The sequence below is a fragment of the Eutrema salsugineum genome, unplaced genomic scaffold, assembly GCF_000478725.1.
Source record: "Eutrema salsugineum unplaced genomic scaffold, Eutsalg1_0 scaffold_14, whole genome shotgun sequence".
NCBI lineage: Eukaryota > Viridiplantae > Streptophyta > Magnoliopsida > Brassicales > Brassicaceae > Eutrema > Eutrema salsugineum.
In genome coordinates, this window is record NW_006256877.1 from 7,609,891 (window position 1) to 7,618,557 (window position 8,667).

The 8,667-nt window shown below is 42.8% G+C and overlaps 1 non-coding gene across 1 annotated transcript; it reads left to right on the forward strand.

Moving 5' to 3' along the window:
- The first annotated feature begins 8,278 nt into the window (after positions 1 to 8,278).
- Positions 8,279 to 8,385, forward strand: LOC112088775. Its single transcript, XR_002900711.1, has one exon. It is a non-coding gene; the product is annotated as a small nucleolar RNA R71 (small nucleolar RNA).
- Positions 8,386 to 8,667: the final 282 nt, after the last annotated feature.

An 8,667-nucleotide genomic window follows, 5' to 3' on the forward strand; every position in this document is an offset into this window, starting at 1 on the left:
CTTTCTCTCCACTGGTCCGAATTGGATGATTCCAATTGTTCTGGAATCTCTGCCTGATTATCTCCAACTTTGGGGAAGACCCCGCCAACTGATTCGGACCGGAAGGTTCCCCGGATTGCTGATTTCTGAATTGTGCAGGCAAGGACAAATTTTGGTCGTAAAAAATATAACTACCAAGGTACGAATTTTAATAATCAATTTGTACAACAGCAGGGAGTCACGACGAACCAGCTAGCTTCACAAATCGGTAGACTTGAACAGTCAATCCAACAACTCGTTATGACAAACGAAAAGGCATCTAAAGACGTGAACGTGAAAGTGGACTGCATGTACAATGATCTGAATGGTAAGTTTGAATCCTTATCTTCGCACGTAAAAAAGTTAGATGTGCAAGTCGCCTAGACAGCCGACTCTATGAAGAGGCAAAGTGGAGTTTTACCAGGAAGAGTTGAAGATAACCCTAAGAAGTTTTGCAATGCCATAATCACATTGCCCGAAGAAGAGTCCGGAACCGATGGAAAGAAAGAAGAAACCCCAATCTTTGTACCTCTGTACAAGGATATCGATCCCAAGCAGCCACCGTTTAAGGTACCCGAACGATCACCGTTTCAAAGGCTTACCAAAACTGATGATCCGGGACGTTTTATTTTCCAGTGTTTCATTTCAGGAATCAAGTTTACAGACTGCTTGTGCGATTCCAGAGCCAATGTCAACATCATGTCTAAGACATTTGCCAAAAAATTGGGCATAAAAACCTTAAGGACATCGACGGTTAAGGTTATCTTTGGAGATTCATCTCAAAAAGATACTGAAGGGGCGATTCATGATCTACAAATTCTAGTGGGAGATAAGATTGTTCCAGCAGATTTCCAAGTCCTGGAGATGGATAAAGACAAGGAGAGGCCACTCATTTTCGGGAGGCCATTCCTAGCAACGGTAAGAGCAATAATCGATCACGCAAACCGGCGTGTTGTTTTCCTCAATGTGGACAGAAAAAGGTACTATCCTACTATCTTAGATGAATTTCCAAGCAAAGGAAACAGGCCAAAAGAGAAAGAAAAGGAGAAGCCGAAAGCTTTTGCAAAGATCAAGATCATCATTCCACCGGATGCAACAGAAACTAGTGAGGACCAAATCCAGGAGCTGATCGAAAACACAAAAAGGGTTCTGAACAACATTAAGGTCCGAAAGAAGATTAAAGGTAAGGAGACTTCTCTTCAAGGGGAAGAAGTAAAGCCTCCACCAACCGGATTCATGCTCAAATATGCAATGCAAAGCTATACTCAGACATTTTCCAACTAAAACACGGAATCTCCACAAGTCATTATCACATTCAACTCTTTCACATTCATTAAGTTCGTAACCGGTGAATCAAATGATGCAATGTTCAAATAGGCTGGCTTGGCTAGGGTAAGGTCATGAGATAAAAATGATCTCATCAATATTCAAGCGGGTGCAATGCAACAAGGATCTCTCTATGAACGACCAAACTTCGGCAGAATGCTAAAGGTAAAAAGCAACCGATGCATACAAGGACAAGACTCATCACACCCCACACTCCACTCAAAGCGTTTCTCACTTGCTCACCCTCTCAGAATCCTCACTCTTCACAATCGTTTTCTTTTCACTAGGGGACTCACTGATAGCAGGAATTTTTCAATCCTTGATCAATTCCTCAACTACTCATGTCATTGTAGCACTTGAGGTATCAATCCAAATGGAGAGATTCTAGACACTAGAACTATGAGGAGCTATCTTAATTCAAGTCTAATAAGCGGATGAGTTGGTAACAAGGTGATCTAAAATATAAAGTAAACAAAAAAAACAAGCAGTAATTTAAGAACAAGCAACAAGACAACAAAACAAAGACTCAGATTCAAAACAAAGAGAAAGCTAAACCTCTAGATGTGATCATTGATTAGGGTGCTTTAGAGATTTATTCATGATGCTAAGAACAATAATGCAATGCAAGTTACTCTTTAGTCTAGACTTCAAAAGCAGATTAATTCATTCCCATGACAATAAACTCTTTGTAAATCACTTAATCAAGATTAATTCACCTTAAGCAAGATCAAGCAATCAACAAGCATAAAGTATCAAGTCTAATAATGACCAAACGGTTTCTATTTCAAGGAGACCGAATCTTACACAGAAAGCAGCAACAAGCAATCACATGATCTCAAAACCAATTAACTTAGAACTCAAATCTAGACTAATCCTCTCATGAAGGCATTAATCTCTACACTAATCCACTTTCAAACCAAATCATCATTTGTGAAATATGAATCAGTGAGCATTAAGAAACAGTTCTAATATGTCATTCATGCATTTAACAAATCATTCCCATGATGAAAAAGGCATAAACCCTTAGCTTAGCTCATTCAGACATTTCATCAAACACCTTGTGGGTGGAGAAATGACTAAGGTCTAGATCAGAGTGATGTGCAAAGATCTAGCATTAAGAGCAGCTAACTAAGGAAAGGAGATGAGAATCTAGAACCTAAACATCATAAACCGATCATCTAAGCACCCTAATCTACACACCTAGAAGCTTAAAAGATAACTACTCACTAATCATGATTAACACACCATTTCCTTTGCAAGAGGTGGTGTTAATCATGATTAGAAGCAGAGATGAGATGATTAGATGATAAGAAACAGCTTTAAGATGATTAAATCTGCTAGATATCTCTTGATCAAACTCGTTTTTACACTAAGAAGCAGAGAGTAAACAAAAAGAGGCAGATTAGAGGATAAGATAAAGCATAACTAGGGTTTTAGTCTCTAAAAACTATTTATATAAAAGGGTGTGGGCCGGGTCAGCCCAGGACAAACTGGGTACTGACCCGCCCTTTCTGGGTTGCTGGAGCCACCCCTCGCCATCTGAAGAAGTCTCACACCGAGGGCCATACACCAGGGGGTCATGTGCTGGGTTGAAACTTTGATGAACACTTGAAGAACATGCATGAGACTTGGCATTTGATCCGGTTAAAGCTTTGAAACGTGAAGAGGATTTGTTTGTGATCTGGGTTGGAGAGATGAGGACCTCGGCATACATGCCGAGGTGCCTGGTACCCGAGGTTTGTGTAACATAGGAGCTCGGCATAGCATGCTGAAGGGTTCACACCAAGGTCTGCTTCAACACTTAGTCGTTTGGGGATCATTTTGGTGATCAAGGGAGCCTCGGTGTTGAAAGGCCGAAGTCCTACCTCGAGGTATAGTCCCAAGGCTTCGTAAACATGCCTCCTCGGCATACATGCCGAGGTATTCACGCCGAGGTAGGACACAGCACTTAGCTTACAGTTGCATCTCTTAAAACCCGAATTGAGCAGCTTCTCTTCTGTTCAGTGTAACTTTCAGCTCGTAACTCCAAATGACCTGAAACCAGTTCCATGAGAAAGATAACTCATTCAGCTCGATCTTTGGTGAAGAAACTATCGGCGCTTGGGAAGTGGAAGGCTTCCTGGAGGGCTCATCTTTGCAATGCATTTACACGATCAGAGAAAGGCGTCTAGACATGTGTCCATTCCGGAGACGTTAACTTCTTGCTCATACATCCGAATTGGATGATCTTGGACGTTCTGGAGGACTCAAACATCTCTGATTCTTATGAAGACCCTGGAAACTGAATCTGCCTGGAAGTGCGCCGTCCTTCGCATTCTTCGGAGCTCATCGGGTCGGTCCAAGACGGCAGCGAGACAGGGGTTTCTTCCGACGAGCTCAACTTTCTGCTCACGCGTCCGAATTCCATTATTCCACTTGATATGGAACCATGATCCAATCGTCTCCAACTTTGATGAAGCCCCCGACAACTGAATCGGACCGGAAGGTTCCCCGGACAGGCGATCATTCAGGAGTATCGGATTGCTCCGGAATGGATGCGAGAGAGGTCTGTCTTCCGATTACCATATCTTTCAGATCCGTGGTCCAAATGCTTTGATTTCAACTGTTCCGAACTCTTGACTCAGTTATCTCCAACTTTTATGAAGACTCCGACAGCTGAATCGGCCGGCAAGATCTTCCGGTGACGCGATTTCGGAAATGTATCTGCACCCGGGATTTTTGGCCGAGAGACTTGACCGCGGTACGTGTTTTTGGCCGAGAAAGCTACCCGCGGGAAGGATTTTGGCCGAGGATCTTCGACTTTCAGTACAGCATTTTGCCGAGAAACCCAAAATTGCTCCTTTTTACCATTTTTGATCATTTCAACTCCATTTCTTCATCTGAATCACATCCTCCACTGCAAATTGGCTCCAAAAGCACCTGTTTAACACTCCAAAACATGCAAAACTCTCTTGGACCTAATGTAATCTCCTAAGTCCTAAAACAATGCTTAAAAACCTAAAATGCATGAGATAAGACATGATTTGGACTGAAATATGTACACCTAATGATGCAATTTATGAATATATCACTCGCCTTTTTCTTTTATTTTCAAGCCTTGGTTTTCACATATTCACACAGCTATTTTCTTTTATAGCGTATAGCCTCTTTCATTTTCATTTCAGAACACTTGAGCCCTTGGCTTCTTTTCATTTCAGAGCTTATCTTTTCACATCCAAGACTTAATTCATTTTTATTCATTCCCCTAGCTATTTCCACTCTCACTTTTCCACTCAGCTCACCTTTTTCCACTCACCAACAAGTCTTTTCCCCCACACTTATTTCTCACCAATACTCTTGGTTCCTTGATGTTGGAACGTATCACTCAATGAGCCATGCCCTTGTCGCTCTAAACCTAACACTTTCTGCCAAGTTCAGTCCAAGGTGGCCTTACAATTCACACACAAACATTGGCTCGAAAGGAAGATGGGTTCAAGGTGAGGGAACTGATCCATGATGCGGATTCAGCTACTTGAGCTAAGGAAGGAGGGTGGTAAAAACAACGATTCTAGCTCAAGTATGTATATCGGTATCCACAAGCCTATTCAAGCAATGCATCAAAAGACATTTACATTTCTAGTTCAAGGTTATCACTTAGCTAGAGTTGAGTGTAATTCAAACTTGTTTCTCAGATTCAAATCGTTTCAAGCTTTACAAGCACAGAATGAGTTTCACAAGCATATTTAGTTCAAGTTCTCAAGTGATTTACTCTCTAGGAAAAAATCTATCATTGCTCCTTGCACTGATGCAGTCCTACATGATGCAACTAGACTCGATCTTAAAATGCGAGATGCAACTAGAATGATGTAATTTAGTTCAAGTTCTCAAGTGATTTACTCTCTAGGAAAAAATCTATCATTGCTCCTTGCACTGATGCAGTCCTACATGATGCAACTAGACTCGATCTTAAAATGCGAGATGCAACTAGAATGATGTAATTTATCACATGAATTAAGCTAAATGAGACTCAAGAATGCAAAAGTAAAATAAGAACAAAGAAAACAAGATCAGAAAACACAAAGCTCCTCCCCCACACTTAGATAACACAGTCCCTTGTGTTATAAAAGCGTGTGAGAGAAGTTAAAAGACAAACTGAACGAATGCAAGATGATATATACAAGATGCATATGTAGTTTCTTATCTTTCTTCTGCCCCAAGACAGCTCCCACGGCATAGTCAGATGCATCAGTCATCACTTCGAATGGTAAAGACCAATCAGGGGCTTGTACAATCGGTGCACTGATCAAAGCTTCCTTGATTCTCTTGAATGCTTCCTCACATTCTTCATCAAAGTTGAAATCCACTTCTTTGCACAATAACCTGGTCAAGGGCCTGGCTATCTTGGAGAAATCCTTGATGAACCGTCTATAGAACCCAGCGTGGCCAAGGAAGCTTCTTATTCCTTTCACAGAATTCGGGGCTTGTAAGTTCACCATCACCTCGATCTTCGCCTTATCCACCGCGATGCCTTTCTCTGATACCTTGTGTCCCAAGACAATGCCTTCTTGGACCATGAAATGACACTTCTCCCAGTTCAAGACAAGCCTATGCTCCTCACACCTCTTGAGAACCTGAGAAAGATTAGCAAGACATTCGGAGAAAGAGGAGCCGTATACGGAGAAGTCATCCATAAACACCTCAACTTTCTCTTCAATTAGATCAGAGAAAATGTGCATCATACATCTTTGAAAAGTGGCCGGTGCATTACACAAACCGAATGGCATTCTTCTATAAGCATAAGTGCCATAAGGGCAGGTGAATGTCGTTTTCTCTTGATCTCGGGAGTCTATAGGTATTTGAAAGAACCCCGAGTATCCATCGAGAAAACAAAAAAAGGATGATTAGCTAACCGTTCAAGCATTTGATCAATGAATGGTAAAGGAAAATGATATTTTCTTGATGCAGAATTCAATTTCCTATAGTCAATGCACATGCGATGGCCGGTTATAGTTCTTTGGGCTATGAGTTCATCCTTATCGTTTTTCACCACCGTGATCCCACCTTTCTTGGGCACAACGTGTACAGGAGATACCCACCAAGAGTCAGAGATTGGATATATGATCCCTGCCTCAAGGAGCTTTAGTATCTCCTTCTTAACCACCTCTTTGAGGTTCGGGTTAAGGCGACGTTGGTGCTCAATAGAGGACATGGCTTGGTCCTCCAGGTGGATCCTGTGGGTGCATATATCAGGAGAGATTCCTCTAATGTCAGCCAAGGAATACCCTATGGCTCTCCTGAATTTCCTTATTTCATTAAGCAATGCACGTTCTTCATGTTCAAGCAAGCTATGATAGGGTCTAATGGTTCCTCGTCCATCTCAAGAACTATGAAGTCCGTGGGGATTTCTATCTCACCGATTCTCAAAGGTAAATCCTCAAGCAACCCCACCGGTAGTCTAACCGATCTATCAGCTAATACAAGAGAGATCTTGGCCGGCTTGTAGCTTTTGTATCCCAATCTCTTGGCCACCGTGTAAGGCATTAAGCTCACAGAAGCTCCAAGGTCACATAAACAGTTTGAGAACTTCAGGTGACCTAAAGCACATGGCAAAGTAAAGCTGCCTGGATAGGATAGCTTCCTTGGTACAGATCTCCTTTGTATAATTGCGCTGCACTCATGACTCAGTATCACCATACCCTGGAGCTCCTTTGTCTTGTTGAGGATCGCGTCCTTTAGAAACTTCCCAAGCTGGGGTATAGCTAAGAAAGCATCTATAATGGGTAAGGTGAGTTGCGTGTTCTCCAAGTGTTTCTCAAAGACCGCCTTGGCTTTGTCTAGGATTTTCTTTTTGAAACGCCCTGGGAACGGTATCTTGGGTTGATAAGGTGGTGGTGGAACATAGGGCTTTTCAAGCTCGGTTATCTTTTCCACCTCTTTTCCTTTGTCCTTGATCGGTTCCTTCTCAAAGACCTCTTCCTTATGCGCATCATCTGAGGCTGCCTCCCCCTCTAATTGCTCATTGGCCTCAATGAGCTTTGTCTTAGGCGTTGGAGTTTGTAATTCCTTACCACTCCTCAATGTGATGGCGTTCACATACTCTTTAGGGTTTGGCTCCGGTTTACCTGGTAAAGCCGGGCCTCTTGATGATGTAGATGCCTGATTTTGCTTAAGCTCCCTGATATCTTGCTGCATTGTCGCGTGCTGGCTCTCAACCCTTTGCTGGCCCTGTAACAGTTGCTGTAATATCCCACAGACGTCGTTCCCCATCTGATTCTGACCCGGTCCCTGAATCTGTTGCTGATTACCCATCGGCTGCGGATTGAACCCTGGTGGAAACTTGTGTTGCTGCGGTTGGTTGTTGAAGTTGTTACCCTGAGCCGCTTGATTCTGCTGAGTGTAGCCGTGCTGTTGCCCACTGAACTGTTGCTTGGGCTGGAAGGTATTCTGAAAAGGAGCTTTTTGAGCATAGCTTTGTTGTTGTTGTTGAGCAGGGTACACTTGGTCTTGGGGATTAGCTACATTCGGGTTTCTGTAGGAGAGGTTTGGCTTACTGTTGTAGTTGTTAAACCGCTGATACCTCTGCTGATTCCCTATGTAATTCAGCTCCTCTTGTGTTAGACAATCTTCATTAACATTGTCAAAGCTTGGCCCTTGCTCATCAAACTCGCCTACAAAGTGTATTGGCTTTTGAGTCGCCATCAAAACCTTGTCAAGCTTGTTCTGAAGCTCTCTTATATCCTTTTTCATACGCTGTTCATCACTAGATCCTTCTGTATGGTTTGCTCTATCAAAGTCCTCTCCATATGTGTCATTAGACATGGCTAGGTTCTCGACTAGTTCCATTGCCGCATTGATCTCTTTCCCAAGAAAATTCCCATTTGAAGCTGTATCGAGTTGGTTTCTGATCTTGGGGAGTGCACCTCGGTATAAAGTATTCAAGAGGGATGCCTCTGAAAAGCCGTGGTGTGGGCATTGGTTAGTATAGCTCCTGAACCGTTCCCAAGCTTAGCTAAAGCTCTCGTTGGTTTGCTGTGTGAAACTTGAGATCTGATTCCTGAGTTTAGCCGTGCGTGATGTGGAAAAGAACTTTGATAAGAACGCCAGTTTACACTGCTCCCAGGTTTGTATAGAACCCCTCGGTATATTCTTTTCACACTGGTGTGCTTTATCCCCGAGGCTGAAAGGGAACAAGCGTAGCTTGAAGCTATCTTCGGAGACGCCATTTATCTTGGTTAAGTCGCAAACCCGATCAAATTGATCTAGATGCTCGAGAGGGTCTTCTCCAGCCAGGCCGTGGAACTTTGAGTTTTGCACCATATTGAGCAGGGAAGCTTTAACTTCAAA